This window comes from Symphalangus syndactylus, chromosome 23 (genome assembly GCF_028878055.3).
Source record: "Symphalangus syndactylus isolate Jambi chromosome 23, NHGRI_mSymSyn1-v2.1_pri, whole genome shotgun sequence".
In the NCBI taxonomy this organism is placed as follows: domain Eukaryota; kingdom Metazoa; phylum Chordata; class Mammalia; order Primates; family Hylobatidae; genus Symphalangus; species Symphalangus syndactylus.
In genome coordinates, this window is record NC_072445.2 from 12,147,774 (window position 1) to 12,165,316 (window position 17,543).

The window sequence follows — 17,543 nt, forward strand, 5'->3', positions numbered from 1 at the left end:
TAATGTTGTATTTTTCTTTTCAAGAATTACCTTCCTCGTGAAATGCTTAGAATTCACTTTAGAGTCATGGGGAATGATGAAGGGATACTAGAATGTGGAGGGAAAGTCTAGGAGTAGGACTGTGTTTTCCAGTGAATGGAAAACTTCAAATGTGACTTGGCAGTGCTTTTGAGTAGCACATGAGCACCTAGTACTTGGAAAAACTGAGATACAGCTCTGTTCGACTTCGAGTGCTCAACTTCACTAAATCACAGTAATGAGACCTTTGAGATAGGAGAAATCTGTAACAGAGCCACAGAAGAATACTTTTGGAAAGGGCTTTCCGGTTTGATCCAGGAGTTTATCAGCATTCTGGTACTTCATGTATTTGTCATTTGTGCCTTTAAGTAAATAGACATCTTTATGTAGTACCCGCAAAACCTATCAGGAGACTTCCTACTGTTAGAGATATTGTAGTTTTTCTCTGATGCCTTAAGGTATGCCTAGGGGTATCTCAGTTTTGAAGAAGCCTGATACATGATAATCCCAGTAGTATAAGCTACATAAACTAAGAATTAATGTTACAGGAGGGTCCTTCAGTCTATAAAATGCCTTGCCATTGGGTTAATGTAAATAGGTTTTTCCTTTTGCATATAAAGTAATACTTGACTTGCCAAAAAAATCAGTTCCTACTTATTTATTCAGAGAATGTTCTGTGGGTAGTGGCCAGTGGAATAGAGAAAGAGAGATAAATCTGATTAAGATATGTTTGAAAAGAGTATTTGACAGGATTTGATGGCTGATTAGAGTTGGCTGAAGAAAGACTGCAAAGTATAAATCCGGAGAACTGAGGGAAGAAAGATGTAACTGACAGGGAAGGAGTAGGAAGAAAACTTGATTGAAACCATTTTCAGTTTCTGATGAGTTAAACTTAAATTATTGTAGTCCTATAGAAAATTATAAATATGAGCCTATTTTAGAAATTGCTAATTTAGAAACAATGATTAAAGCTGTGCAAATGAATAAAGAAGAATAATGGGGGGTAAGGACTGTGTTTCGGGGCAGGAAATACAAAGAGGAGCCAGTGAGTTAAGGAAGCTAAAGAAAGGAGAAGGCTTCCCACAGGATCATGAAAGATGCATGAGAAGAGGGATCAGGAAATGTGAGGATTAAGGAAAGCTATGGCCATGGCTAGCAGAAGATCATTGGAAAACCTGAAAGAAGTTTGTGTAATGTGTGGGAAATGAAAGCCTGAAATCATTAAAGAGGGCCTTGATAACAAGGAAATAAAAGCAGCAGACAGAAATCATTCATTATGGAGTTAATTGAACCATCAAAAACCAGCAAATAGTGGTGGTTGGAGGGAGAGACAGGGTCAGGCATTTTTTGGTGTGGAGGTGGTTAAAATAGTGAACTATTTTGCCCCTACTAAAGTACAAAGAAAAGGTATCCAAGAAGAGAAATAGAAAAGATTAGAGGAGAAATGGAAGAGGCATACAAGCAAGACTCAGCAGAGGCAGAAACCCAGAAGGGTTATTTCTTTCTAAGAGTGTAAGGAAGGACATGCAGTTAGAGATTTTCTCATTAAATGAGTAGATAGTTAGCTGAGACAAGATGAACTAGGGAGTTTCTCCTAGAAAAGGTGGTCGCCATGTTCTGAATAAAGGAAAAAATAATACCGTAAGTTGTAAGTAGCAGCAGAGAGCTGAGGGTATAAGGAAGGAACTATTGTGGACTGAGGAGGGAAGATAGCATCTACAAGTAGTAGCTTATTCAAGCTGTCATTAAGTAGTTTATAGTGGGCCAAAATAACACTTTCCATGGGTACTGCATTTAATCCAGAAGAAAAAAAAGCAAAGGAGAACAAGTGGTGCTCTCTTTGTTTTTTAATAAGATTTCATTTTTATAAAAGTAACGTATGGTAGCACACCATATTACAGAATAGCTTAGAAAAGAAAGTAATAACTTGGATATGATCCTACTCCACAAAGCTGACCAGTGTTTCTCTCTTGACAGTGTTAGTACCTTTGTTCTGTAGGTTACCTTGTAATTATGAGAGGAAAATAATGCTTAAAGTCCTACTTTCTGAGATGTCAACTGGCATGAAATAGGAAGATTTAGCTTATACTATTCCTCATCCCAGTGTTTGGTATTTTATTGTTGATTTTCATTGTTTCTTGATCCATCAACTTTCAGCATCATCTCTTAATGAGGATATTAATACATCTGATTGGAAATACTTATCATATCTTCGGTCGGCTACACTTGTAATTTTTATATATCATGGTTGTTAGTTACAGGTTGAGTAGCCCTTATCCAAACTGCTGGGGACCAGAAGCGTTTCAGGTTTCAGATTTTTTAATATTTGCATTATACTTACTGGTTGATCATCCCAAATCTGAGAATCCCAAATCTGAAATACTCCAATGAGCATTTCCTTTGAGCACCATGTTCCAGAGCTCAAAATTTTGTAGCATTTTGGATTTCAGATTTGGGGATTAGGGATACTCAACCTGTATTTACAGTCAGGCGGTAACCAGAAGCAAATCCTCTGTGTATGTTCATAGGTTGTTCCTAAAAAATTGAAAGCCCAATATATGACATTTACATTATTATGACTCTGTAAACGTTCCCTGTCAGGCCACCAACGTGATATATGCTAAGAATATATTTCTTTTTCTATGGGTCTAATGAAAACAGTTAATGGTGACTATTTAGAAAGCAAGCTTTCATTTACTTTTGAGGGCTAGAATCTGTGAGCCATTGCATAAGAATCTCTGAGCCATGGAAAAAGAATGTTCCTACAGCAAAGCCAAATTGATCCTTTGTTATATTCCATCAGTTGCTCAAAAATCATGCCACATCTTAGTTTGCCTTATATTTGCATTATAGCTCTTTAATACAGGTCCCCCCACCCCTGGCATTTATAATTGCCTTTCTTTTTTTTCTACAATATTTGGTTTTACATCACCACTTACTTCCTAACTCTGTATTTACACCTTTCACCTGAAACCTTTTTCCTAGAGCCTACCCATCTTTCCTCTCCAATCTGAACTAGATTCTGTAAGCCCGTGGTGCCATCCTAGAATTTCCTTTCACTGCTCAAGCTTTTATTCCCTCATTTTTCCAAATACACCCCAAGTTAGTGCCTAAAAGAAGCAGTGTTAGAGTTCTTGCATATCTGAAAATTTTTTTCTGCTTCCATTATGGTGGAAAATTTGAATAACAATTCTTGGATGAAAGTCATTGCTTCAGCCAGACATGGTGGCTCATACCTGTAATTCCAGCACTTTGGGAGGCGGAGGTGGGTGGATTGCTTGAGCCCGGGAGTTGGAGACCAGCCTGGGCAACATGGTGAGACTTTGTCTCTACAATCAATACAGAAAATTAGCCAGGCATAGTGGTGTGCACCTGTGGTTCGAGCTGCTTGGGAGACTGAAGTATGAGGATCACCTGAGCGCAGGAGGTCGCGGCTACAGTGAGCCATGATTGTACCACTGCACTCCAGCCTGGGCAACAGAGCTGAGACGCTGTTTCAAAAAAAAAAAGTAACTGCATTCTTGTCTTCTAGTATTCCATGTTACTACTAAGAAGTCAGATGCCACTGATTATCATTTTTATGAGTAATATACCTGGATTTTTTTCACTTTTAGAACTCATTAGGGTTTTGTTGTTGTTGTCCCCCCCACCCCCCCGAGACTGAGTCTTGCTCTGTCACTCAGGCTGGAGTGCAGTGGTGTGATCTCGGCTCACTGCAACCTCTGCCTTTCGGGTTTAAGCAATTCTCCTGCCTGAGCCTCCCAAGTAGCTGGGATTACAGGCACCCGCCACCACATCTGGCTAACTTTTGTATTTTTAGTAGAGGCGGGGTTTCACCATATTGGCCAGGCTGATCTCGAACTCCTGACCTTGTGATCCACCCGCCTCAGCCTCCCAAAGTGCTGGGATTACAGGTGTGAGCCACTGCGCCCAGCCAGGGTTGTGTTTTTATAACCTTAGTGTTCTAAAATTGTAGTGAAGTGTGTATTAGGCATCCCTTTTTTCCATTCAAGATGCTGAGTACTTGCTAGGTCCCTTAGATCTGAAGACTGATGCCCTTCTTCAGCGCTGGAACTCTTTTATTTTCCCCTATCAACTTTCTGAGTTTTGTTTGTTTGTTTGTTTTGTTTTTCTGGGATGCTTATAATTTAGATGTTGGAAGTGCTGTTTTGATCATCTTTCTCTAATTCTTTTCTCAGAGTCTTCATTTCCCGTTTTCTGGATGATTCTGTTGACTTTGTCTCCTCACGCTTTTATTTTAACAATCATACTTTGAGCTCATTTTTGTTCTCTGAAGATTTTTTTTCATAATGTCCTTTCCTTATTTATGTATATAATAATTCCATGGTAATGTCTTCTAAGCATATTCATTAGCGGTTAGATTTGTCATTGTGCTCTTCTGTTTTCTGAATTACCAGTGATTACCTTGCGACCGGGTTTTCTGTTTATCTTGGTCTTCTTCATGCTCTGATTCTCCTCATTTACCTGGCAAAGCTTGGTTTTCTGTTGACTTTTATGAAAGAGGCCGTGAATGAGTGGGGAAGATAGGACTGTTTTGGTTTTTGAGAGTCTCACTCTGTTCACCTAGTCTGGAGTGCAGTGGCGTGATCACCGCTCACTGCAGCCTTGACCTCCTGGGCTCAAACAATCCTCCTGCCTCAGCCTCCTGAGTAGCTGGAACCACAGTCCTGCACCAGCACACCCAGTTAATTTTTCATTTTTTTTTTTTTTGAGAGACAGAGTCTCGCTTGTTGTCCAGGTTGGTCTTGAACTTTTGCTCTCAAGTGATCCTCCCACCTCTGTCTCCCAAAGTGCTAGAATTACAGGTGTGAGCCACCACACCCAGCCTAGGACTGTTTTCTACTATATCTCTTTGTTATGTGAGAATTTTTACTGGGGGCTGTGTGTGGGAAGGAGTGAGTATAGGTATTAACTGGCAGAATTAGTGGTAAGGAGGTTGAGAACCTGCTGTTAGGCTTTCAAATTCAGGAGGAGAATTCGACTATAAGGGACCATAGAAACAGCTTTGCCTAGACAGATCATTCAGTTGCTTTGAAGAAGAGCTGTCTAGATTTTTACCAGGTAAACGTGGACTGGCTGCCATGAAGTTATTATGAAGGAAGTGAGATAATTTATCTAAAGCACCTCAACTAGCATGATGCCTGGTAAATGCTCAGTGGATAATAGAGATGTAGACAGATGGTACCTGACAATCTTGAATGAAATGAGACTGAAGAGAAACTTGAGGGAGTGTAGAGGAAAGTGAGAAAGAACTTAGAGATGGAATCAGAAGCTGGTAATAAGCACCTGAGGCAGTCAGATTGGAGAATGCAGACGTGGAAAGGAAGTAGAAGTCAGTGGAGATAGGGAAGGAGGGAGAGCCATAGCAGCCCTTGTTTGAACAGGTGAGCGCTGTGAATGACAGGAAGCTCAGAAAGCCCCTTTGTCCTTTCTTAAGAAAATTGAGAATTAGAATTGGGAAAATCAGACTTCCTTTTTTGTTGTATTGCTTTTTTCTAGCCTGGCCCCACCCCGCTTTTTGAGATAGGGTCTCGCTGTGTTGCCCAGGCTGGATACAGCGTTACCATCACAGCTCACTATAACTTTGACCTCTTGGGCTCGAGTGATTCTCCCACCTCAGCCTCCCGAGTAGCTTAGGACTACAAGCGTTTAGTTGTCTCACTGCAACCCCCGCCTCTTGGATTCAAGCAGTTCTTCTGCCTCAGCCTCTGGAGTAGCTGGGACTATAGGTGCGTGCCACCATGCCTGGCTAATTTTTGTATTTTTAGTAGAGACAGGGTTTCACCATGTTGGCCAGGCTGGTCTCCAACTCCTGACCTCAGGTGATCCACCGGCCTCGGCCTCCCAAAGTTGTGGGATTACAGGCATGAGCCACAGTGCCCGGCCAGAAGTTTAACTTCTAAATGAATGTTGTAAGAAAATGAAACAGTATTGCCTTTTTTTTTGAGACAGAGTCTCACTCTGTTGCCCAGGCTAGAGTGCAGTGACACGATCTTGGCTCACTGCAACCTCTGCCTCCCAGGTTCAAGTGATTCTCCTGCCTCAGCCTCCCAAGTAGCTGGGATTACAGGTGTGTGCCACAATGCCCGGCTAATTTTTTTTATTTTTAGTAGAGACGGGAGTTTCACTGTGTTAGCCAGGATGGTCTTGATCTCCTGACATCGTGATCCACCTGCCTTGGCCTCCCAAAGTGCTAGGATTACAGGCATGAGCCACCGAGCCCGGCCTATCTTAAACAGTTAAAGTAAGTCCACACTTAACATTGTTAATTGGTTCTTGGAAACTGTGACTTCAATACATATATATATGTGGTTTTTGTTTTTTGTTTTTTGTTTTTGTTTTTGTTTTGGTAGAGATGGGGTTGCTCAGGCTAGTTTCAAACTCCTGGTCTAGGCCTTGGAAGTTAAATATTTCTGTATGTATTGGTGGAAAGTAATTCTTAACAGAGATTCCACAAGCTTGCCTTTTAAAAACATAAATACTCCTATTTCCTGAGGTTTCTAAGCTTTTATACTTACAACTGAGAACTCCTCTTCTTTCTAGGGCACATCACAATTTAGGGGCCACAGAGGGTTAATAGTTTCTTGCGATTAAAATCTGGGTAAGAAAGACTGGCTGTTGCATCCAAACCAACAACATGAGAAGATACTTTAGCCAATAAATTCACTGGTTTATGATTAAAAATCAGACAGTTTAACCTTGGAGGCATTTTTGTCATGGGGGACTTAATATTGTGATTACTTATCTGAACAGCCAATTGCCTCTGTGGGTTCAGTTAACCAGCCTCCCACTATATATGTATAATTATTTCTAGTGCATACACATGCTCTGTCATAAAAGCTTATTTGGCCTTATGCTCCCCGTCATTCTGAATTCTCTGTTTCATTACCAGTATCCACCCACAGTTTCAGAAAGCCATTCTCAAATAGCAGAACCACAACTCAGAATTTTAAATAAACTACACCTCCGTTAGCTCAACAGGACAGGGGAATTAGTTACATGCTATGCATTTCCCACACCCATCCAGCCTTTCAAAACTTACTAAAAATGTATACATATATAAGCAAGAAAATAGGGTGTTTAACTCAGATTGTGTTAATTTTTCTGTTACTTTAGCAAGGGGTAAAGAAAAAGACTACAGTAGACAATCTTTAAAATTTTTACCTTGAATATGGGTCCCAAGGTATAAATGTATTTACTTGAAAAATGTACTGGGTGCTGCTGCTTTTTTTCTAGAGGAAGTCAAACAACTGTCTTCAAAGATAATGTTATTTCATTACAGCTTGAATTATATGCCCAAATATGCAGATGGCTTTTAAAAGAAAGCTGTATGCAGGGAAAGAACTCATGTAGTACCATTTTGAATGAGAGGTGTTAGCTGTAGCGGAATTTGTTTTCCAGCTTGGCATTAACTGATAGTTCCTGTAACTGACAAGATTCAGCTCCACTTTTTCCTTGGCATCCTGTTGATAAACCTATTTCTTTTTTTCTTTTTTTTTTTGAGATGAAGTCTCACTCTGTCGCCAGTTGCCAGGTTGGAGTATAGTGGCATGACCTCGGCTCACTGCAACCTCCGCCTCCCAGGTTCAAGTGATGCTTCTGCCTCAGCCTCCCAAGTAGCTTGTTTTTGTATTTTTAGTAGAGACAGAGTTTCACCATGTTGGCCGGATGGTCTCGATCTCTTGATTTCGTGATCTGCCCGCCTCGGCCTCCCAAAGTTTTGGGATTACAGGCGTGAGCCACCATGCCCAGCCGATAAACCTATTTCTAGAAGATTAAAATCATATCTTAAGGTCTTGGTCATCATCCTTCCTAGAATAGCCATTGTAGTAATTAATGCAATGAAAAATAGTTCTTACTGGTGTTGGAGGAAGTAAGGACCAAGAGATGACAAGTGAAAGTCTGTGAGTAATCACTGAAGTGTACCTACAGGTAAGTTTTGACTTCACTGCAAACCCGGAGAGGCATGAGTTCTGACCCTGCTGTTGATTACCAGCTACAAACATGTTGTCATGTACTTTCCCCTCAGACCTAAGCAGTGTCAGCATTTCTGAGAAAGAATTCAGTAGGCACTCTAGCCACTTATCTCTAAGGATAGCTGCTCTGGAATATAGTTATGGATTTTTCTTTTTTTTTAACATAATTTCAGACTTCAGAAGTTATAAGAATATTTCCTAAAATTCTTAGGTACCCCCCTACCTAGCTTTTCCTAATGTTAACATTTTATCACATTGGCCTTATCTCTCGCCCTCTTTGTGTCTGTCTGTATACATGTATATATGTGTATTATATCCATATCCTTGACCATTTGAGTAAATCACAGACATGACACCCTTTTATAGCAAAACTTCAGTGTATAATTCTTAAAAACAGGGAATTATTTTACACAGCTACAGTACAGTTGTCAAAATTGCGAACTTAACACTGATATAACATATAGTTGAGTTTTAGTGTGGTGGATCACAATGTGGCCATCTTGATAAATAATTCTTTTAGTGAAGATGGTTGAATTGAGGTTACAATGTTAGATAGTTGCTCCTCTCATGTTTCAAATACATACTAAAGACAATTTTCATAATAATGGTTTTTATGCAGAATTCCTTGCTTCTGATTTTTCAGCAGCTCATTTTGCAAATGGAGTTATTTCTCTTTTTTTTATATAAACCATTTTCTTAAAGCAGCTTTCTTCAGCTCTCCTAAATGTTCTACACACTTAGTAGTGCCTACATCAACACTGACACAACCCTGTATAAGGAACACCTAATATACTCATTCAGGGAGAAGAAAAGGTGTAAGGCTTCCTCTGGGCACTCTTTGTCATAATATACCAGAAGAAATCTAACTTTTGGTTGATTTAGCATCACATCACATGAGGTGCGGAAGTTATTTATTTATAAGCTTAAGGATTTGTCTTGAGAGCAGTGAATCAAAAGACTATAAATTTCGAGGCGGGCAGATCACTTGAGGTCAGGAGTTCGAGACTAGCCTGGCCAACATGGTGAAACCCCATCTTTACTAAAAATACAAAAATTACCCGGGCATGGTGGCAGGCACCTGTAATCCCAGCTGCTTGGGAGGCTGAGGAAGGAAAATTGCTTGAACCTGAGAGGTGGAGGTTGCAGTGAGCCGAGATCATGCCACTGCACTCCAGCCTGGCAACAGAGCAAGACTCCCTCTCAAAAAAAAAAAAGAAGACTAAATTTTGGGTGGAAGAAACTAAATGAGGTAGGGAGAGGAACTGAATTAAGCTGATGCTAAATTGGAAACAAAAATAGTTTAAAAACAAATCAGCTATTTAATTTTAGCATCTACTCAGTTATGCATTCAAGCTGATTTTTTTAAACAGCAAAATATAAACGTTCAAACATTTCCCCCTTACATTAAACCTGGAGCACATCCCACAGGATGACAGTCTCTCACTGCTAGATTACCATCATTAGCAACTTGTCCTGTTACAGAAATCATCTTCCTCCTTTCTTCTTTCTTCTTCCTCCTCTTTCTTCTCCTTCTCCTCCTCCTCCTTCATCGTCTTCTTCTTCTTCTTCATCTTCATCTTATTGTTGAGTACCAGTAGAGTACTGAACATAGCTGATTCTGCCCCCGCCCTGGAAGCTTGCATTATAAGTCAGACAGGCAAAACTTTTGGAAGATCAGAAACACCCACGAGTAGGGTACTTAGGCTTCATAGGGGTGGGATAATTTACATGGGAATATCTGACTTTTTGTCTGTATGTATGTTATTAATAAAAATTCAGAAAATTTACTTGAATTAGTGTCTCATTCATCTACCCATTTCCCCACCTCACCCCTACACTCAGTGTTTTCTCCATAAAGGAAATCTACTTTCAGTCTTTTTGGCAAAGGACCCAGGGCCAGATTAGGTTAACCCCTGGGCAAGTCATCTTAGAGATCAAGGTGTTGGGGTACACCATTATTCGAAGACTTCTGGCCTGTCTCTTCCCTCCAGACCTGTCCAAATATAAGTCAACAGTAGGAGGAAGTGACCACAGTTGCAGGTACTATCCACCTGCCCAAAAGTTGTATAATTTTATAAGGCAGAATTTAGATACCTCTAGGCTTCACGTAACTACAGAGTAGGCAGGAGACTTACTCTGTATTTTTAGAAAGTTTAACTTTTTTGTTTGTTTTTTTGAGGCAGAGTCTTGCTCTGTCCCCCAGGCTGGAATACAGTGGCACGATCTCGGCTCACTGCAACCTCCACCTCCTGGGTTCAATTCTCCTGCCTCAGCCTCCGGAGTAGCTGGGACTGCAGGCGCATGCCACCATGTCCGACTAATTTTTGTGTTTTTAGTAGAGTTGGGGTTTCACCGTGTTGGCCAGGCTGGTCTCGAACTCCTGAGCTCAGTTGATCCTCCTGCTGCGGCTTCCCAAAGTGTTGGGATAACAGGTGTGAGCCACTGCGCCTGGCTGGAAGTTTAACTTCTAAATGAATGTTCTAAGAAAATGAAAACAGCATTGCCCATCTTAAACACAGTTACAGTAAGTCCTCACTTAATGTTGTTGATTGATTCTTTCAAACTGCGACTTTAAGGGGAACGACAGCAGGTCCTCAAATAACATCATTTGGTTATGATGTTATGAGAAAAAAAGTTGGCTTTGTTACATGTTGTTTTCCTTAAAGTCACAGTTTCTGAGAGCCTGTCAGCAACATTGAGGACTTAACTGTATATGAAAATAAATCTGTGTGTGTGTGTATATATATATATAAATGTGTATATATGTGTATATATATGTGTGTGTGTATATATATATATACACAAATATATACGTGTATATATATACGTATATACACAATACGTGTATATATATACGTATATACACACACATATACATACATACATACATACACACACACTTTATGGACTTCTCAAGTTTCTCTCTTTTGGCAGATGAAAAATCTTGGCTGATTTTGCTCTTCTGATAAATACTGCAAAAGATAGTAGAACTGAAGTTCTATCTAGTCTTAACACTGTACAAATCTTTGAATTCTCATGGTCATAGACTGACTTGGGGCCAAGGAACAGATTAAAATTAGGGGACTTGAGCATGTGGACTTTGAGAAGTAGATTTTTCTGTTAGGTTTTTCAGTTTTGCTTTTCTCTCTGTTTTGTCTTACCTTAGAGTACTACCTTATTCGGTACTCCACTGATGCGATAAATGTAGTATTTTTAAACATCAGTGCATTGTAATGTTGTTGAACTCCAAAATGCCCAAGCATGTTATAAAAAGGAAAGGTTATCTATTGAGGATCATTTGTCATTTACAATGAGAACTGAAAAATTTATGAGAAAAAAGTAATATAGTTGGGCAGGCAGGAGAGGTCTTGCTAATATGGAGAAGCTAAAACAAGGAAATGGTGCTAGGCTAAGTATCAGCCACGAAGGATGACTGCTGTAGTGCTAGCCTGACAGGTTCCACTGACCAGACACCTCGTTGAGGAATTTAGCTCCTGGCAATGCCCTTTCAGTAATTAGTGCAGTGGAAATGGCACTTAACAAACAGGGATGGTGGCTGCAGTTTTTCAATGAACCCATCCTCATCTGTGCCTTTTTGGTAAAGAGACCTCGCATATGAGCTGTAGGACACTCTCAGAGTGGTTGAGAAGAGGACGCTTTGACTTCTGCCTGTGAGACCCATATAAAGCTGAGAAGACATGTTTTGCCTTATCTGATGATTAAAAGCAATAAAATTTCAAATGAAAATATCTAGGTTTTCTTGTGCTAATGGGGAGAAATTTTTTTTGTATCCTACAGGTAATCAGTAAAGAAACTTTTGTGGATGAAGTCTTTAAAAATAACATGGAAGTATCTAAATCCAAGATTAAGCCTAAGATATGACTAGTGGAATGATGTACATCAGAAAAGAAAATAATGAATAAAGTACTATATGACTACAATCCACAGAAATCCAGAGAGTTAGCAGGAGCGGAAAGAAAATCATATGAGAAGTCTTACAAATCATATTTAAGAGCAGAGGACAAGTAGAATTAATTATTCAACAGAGATATATCCTAGATAAATTAATAATCATATTTGGACAAGATGAGTTTATGAAATAGAGGAGCTTGTTTTCGTTCCTATATTTGCCCCAGGATCTGTCCCCTGCCCTCATCCCAGAGACAGCTGGGTCTTTGTATACTCAGAAAGTAGCAGAAACTTGTCTTTGTAATAAGGTACTCTTATGGGAAAGCAGAAGTAGCATCTTTAAGTGTAGCAACTGTTGGAGACAGGTTATATAGTAGTTAAGAGCAAGGACTCTAGGCCAGGCTACTTTTCACTTACTAGCTGTGTGACTGTGGGCAGTTCATTTAACCAGTGCCTCAGTTCCCTCATCCGTGAAATGCAGGTAGTAGCTACCTCATAGCCTTGTTGTAACGCCAAAATGAGTTAATATATGTAAGAGCATTTAGAAAGTGCTGATAAAAAATATATGCTTTGTGTTAGCGTTCATTATTGCAGTTATTAGGAAGCTTAACTTTAAGGAATCTCTTTTGTCATATCCACCTTCTGTGATAAGTGGCCTTAAAAATAGGCTTGTGCAAGTCCAGGCATGGTAGGTCATGCCTGTAATCCCAGCTACTCCAGAAGCTGAGGGGAGGATCGCTTGAGCCCAGGAGCTTGAGGCTGCCATGACCTGTGATCATGCCACTGCACTCCAGATTGAGTAACAGAGCAAGACCCAGTCTATTAAAAAAAGGTTTTTTTTAATGAGTTTGGACACATGGGTTATGTACACACTGTATGGTTCCATGTATATATTCACATATGTGACATTCTTGAAATGATAAAATTCTGGAAACGAATAACAAATTAGTTTGTCCGAGGTTGCCAGGGATCAGTGGGGAAGGGAGGGAAGTGGACATGGCTATAAAAGGGCAATAAGAAGAATCCTTGTGGCGATGGGAATATTGTATGTCTTGATGGTATCCATATCAAGATGGATCTTGGTTGTGATGTTGTACTAGAGTTCTGTGAGATGTTACCCTTCGAGAAAACTGGATGAAGGGGGCATGGGATCTCTCTGTATTATTTCTTATAACTACATGGGAACCTACAGTTACCTCAAAATAAAACATTTAATAATAAAAAGAAAATGGGCTCAGAACATTCCTAATAGAGAAAAATTGGCAGTGAAAGCCATGTGTATATCTGAACAGACAGACCAATATTAGGTAAATAAGGCAAATAAACATCACAGAAGGAAAACTGAGCTGACCATTGACATTTTAGTGAGATGTTCATGGGCCCTCAAGAAAAAAATTGAACCCCGTGGGTTCAGAGGGAGGGAGAAGACAGACAACAGCTTCATTTCCCTGAAAACCAATCAAACTGGTGTTCTCCAAGGGCCTTTGCTTCTCAGACTGTGAAATGTTCTATTTAGTGGATGGTTTTTGGTAAAGAGAGGAAAGTAGATGAGTAGCAACTTACAGACAAATGACATTTTTTTTTTGGGAGACAGAATTTCGCTCTTGTTGCCCAGTCTGGAGTGCAATGGTGCAATCTCGGGCTCACTACAACCTCTACCTCCCAGGTTCAAGCGATTCTTCTGCCTCAGTCTCCCAAGTAGCTGGGATTATAGGCATGCACCACCACGCCCAGTTAACTTTGTAATTTTAGTAGAGATGGGGTCTCCATGTTGGCCAGGCTGGTCTCGAACTCCCAGTCTCAGGTGATCTGCCCACCTCGGCCTCCCAAAGTGCTGGGATTACAGGTGTGAGCCACCACTCGTGGCCTACAGATGACATTCTTAAAGGCAGGCCTATGAGAAAAGAATGTGGGGATGACAGGTATGAGCTAAAAATCATCTGTCTACATGCCTGGAAATACAGTAATTAAATCCGGGAGATACCTTTTCTGACTTTTCTCTCATTTACTTCTTAAGCACCCCATCCCCCAGAGTTTATCACTTTTACTTTGTGTGTTCATAACACTCCCCTCATACCACTTACTATGGCCCTAGTTGTATTTGTGTGTGTGTGTGTGTGTGTGTGTGTGTGTGTGTATACATATGTATATCTTTCTTTCTGGATTGTGGCCTCCTTGAGGGGATGGCTCTCTACTGTACTTAGTTTTGATTTGTTCAAAGCCCAGTGTCTGTTGCAGAGTAGGCACTTATGAAATAATGAATGAGATATTGACTGTTGTCATGGCCCTGGACAGAGTAGACATTAATCTAGAAGCCTATATAAATTAAACAGATCAAACAAACTGGGAATATTATTGCACTAAATGAAATTGTGGTTATTTTTACAAATGAACATTCCTGGGCTTTTCTTTATGTTTTTTAGTCTGGCGAATTTTTTCCTTAGGTTTAAAATAAGAATTTTAGAGAATTGAGTAATGCAGCTATGAAGAGATGTCTTACAGCAACTACTAACAGCAGTGTGGTGTCAGTCAGGAGGTAAAGGGCAATCAGAAAAAGACGAGGAGACCATTGGAAAGGAGATAATTGGAAGAATGACTTGTGTGGCCTGCTGGGTTCAATTTCAGTCGCAGAGAATGCCATCAGACTAAAACAAATCATGATTGAAAGCACTAGTAGCAAGCTTACCTCTTAATGTTTGTGTAAGCATCTCCTCCTTGCCAAGGCACACATGAGCCATATTCTGATGTCCAGTATGTGGAAGAGGTGAAGTGGAGGCACCTGAAGGAACAGCATTCTTCTCCCCAACTGCAAGGGGCAGTAGAAACTGGGTTGATTACACACTACCTGCCCTTCACCTTCTTTACTTGTGCCAGTCCTCTAGCGATGCCGTGTGGGCTTGTCAGGTGCCTGCTGGAAGTTTTACATTCCTGGTTCTGAATGTGTAACAGAGAAAGTATACAATTAAATATTCCCTTCCTGCCCGGCACAGTGGCTCATACCTGTAATCCCAGCACTTTGGGAGGCCGAGGTGGGCGGATCACCTCAGGCCAGGAGTTTGAGACCAGCCTGGGCAACATGGCAAAACTCTGTCTCTACTAAAAATACAACAAATTAGCCAGGCGTGGTAGCTCACGCCTATAGTCCCAGCTACTCGAGAGGCTGAGGCAGGAAGATCACTTGAGCCCAGGAGGTTAAGGCTACAGTGAGCCATGATTGTGCCACTGCACTCTAGCCTGAATGAATAAATAACCACCTCCTTAAAAGTTACAGGATACCATTGATTGCTTGATTGATTGATGAAAGAAAGAATAAATCCAGGTGGTGGTACATTCCACAGGAAAACTAAGGACTGTTTAAAAAAAAAGCTTATGTTATTTGAATGAATGAACAAATAGTTTGAAGGACATACTGTTCTAAATTAAAAGAGATTTAGACATAAGAGCCAAATGTAACACATGAAACTTGATTGGACATGCCTTTAAGAACAATGAGGGTAATTTCAGTATAGCCTGAATATTAAATATTGTGTGACATTGGGGCATTCTTAATATTCTTAGGTATGATATTTTGGTCATGTAAGGAAATGCCCTTATTATTAGATATCTGTATATTCCAGAATGAAGTATTTTGATGTATGTAGCTTATTTTCAGATGGTTCTGGGAGAAAAAAAGTATAAATATGGAGGGGCGATTGTATTAGGATTCTTCAGAGGGACAGAACCAATAGGATATATATATTTATAAAAAGGAGTTTATTAGGGAGAATTGGCTCCCATGATTCCAAGGCGAAGTTCCATGATAAGCCTTCCATAAGCTGGGGAAGAAAGACGCCGATAGTGGCTCGGTCCCAGTCCAAAAGCCCCAAAACAAGGGAAGCTGACAGTACACCCTTTAGTCTGCAGCCGAGCTTGAGTCCCTGGGAAGCCACTGGTGCACCTCCGGAGTCTAAAGGCTGAAGAACCTGGAGTCTGATGTCCAAGGGCAGGAGGAGCAGAAGCAAGCATCTGGCGCACAAAGAAGAAAGAGGACCAGAAGACCAGCAAACAGACTTATCCCACCTTCTTCTGGCTGTGTTCTGGCCATCCTGGCATCTGATTGGATGGTGCCTACCCACATTGAGGGTGGATCTTCCTCTCCCATTCCACCAACTTAAACGTCAGTTTCCTCTGGCAGACACACCCAGACACATCCAGAAAGAATACGTTATCAGCCATCTAGGCAACCCTTAGTCCAATCAAGTTGACATGTAGTATTAACCATTATTAGTCAAGTTAAAGGAATGTGATAAAACATTAATTGTTGAATCGGAGTGGAGTGTACACAGGCGCTTAGTGTATTATTCATTAACCTTTTCTATATGTTTGAAATTTTTTAATTTTATTGAAATTTTTAAAATAAAAAGTTGGGTAAAGACTAAATGCATTTTTCTTATGGCTGGCAACAAACCAAGGTTGTCCTCTCTCAACACTCGTATTCAGCATCATACCAGAAGGACTAGCCAGCACAGGCAAGAAAAAAAAAAAAGGAAGGCATACAGATTAGAAAGAAGAGTTAGAGGGAAAACCTTGCCCTCTAAAACTGTTGGACTTGCTGCCATGACTTTTTTTTTTTTTTTTTTTTTTTTGAGACGGAGTCTTGCTCTGTCGCCGAGGCTGGAGTGCAGTGGCGTGATCTTGGCTCACTGCAACCTCTGCCTCCTGGGTTCAAGCGATTCTCTTGCCTCAACCTCCTGAGTAGCCGGAACTACAGGTGTGCGCCACTACCAGCTGATTTTTGTATTTTTAGTAGAGACGGGGTTTCACCATGTTGGTTGGCCAGGATGGTCTCAATCTCTTGACTTCGTGATCTGCCCGCCTCGGCCTCCCAAAGTGCTGGGATTACAGGTGTGAGTCACTGCGGCCAGCCTGCCATGACTTTCATTTAAGATTGTTCTATTTGATAGAGAGCTGTTCCCCCATGGCCTGTTAGCTTCTCCTGCTTGATCTTTTGATGAATTCATAGTCACTTGTTTCTGGTATCATGGTGTACCGCCAAAATCAGCTTCCAAGTTCCTGTGCACCAGAAGTGGGAAGGGAAGATGGGCTGTGAGGAAGTGAAAAACCTAATCTCAGTCTTTAAAACATACCTTTGGGGTTTTGGGTACTCATCTCCTGAAGGGCATATGATAATTTTATTATGACTCCTGGCTTCTGTGTGTTCTGCTGCTCTTTAAGCTGTCTTCTAGTCAAAAATGTCTCCACAGAGGCAGCTTCTGCGTTGCTATCCGGAGGACCAAAATCTGATTGGTAGATGATAAGAGTTGGCCCCAAGAAGATTTCTGATGCTGTATGTTTTTTGAGCACACTAAGGACAAAGACCTCAAAGCTCAGGTGCACTCCCAAGATGCTCAGCCTTCCTGATCAGCCATTCCAGATCTCCCAATCTTGTCTTCCCAGGAGGAGAGGGAGACTAATACTTAGGAATTATACTGCCTGGCAGTTTGCGAACAACTGACTTTTTAAATGTTTATGATCTAGGACATGGCATCCTAGGAGTATTTCAAGCTAGATTTGTCTCCATATCAAATGAAGATGATGGCATTCTCCACAAAATTTTAATAATCGGCCTCTTGAACCTCA

At 40.6% G+C, this 17,543-nt stretch overlaps 1 protein-coding gene across 9 annotated transcripts in view; it reads left to right on the top strand.

Annotated features, from left to right (window-relative positions):
- The window catches only part of ZFAND3 (zinc finger AN1-type containing 3), a 376,418-nt gene that overhangs the window by 282,159 nt on the left and 76,716 nt on the right, over positions 1-17,543 (top strand). The window lies entirely within an intron of this gene.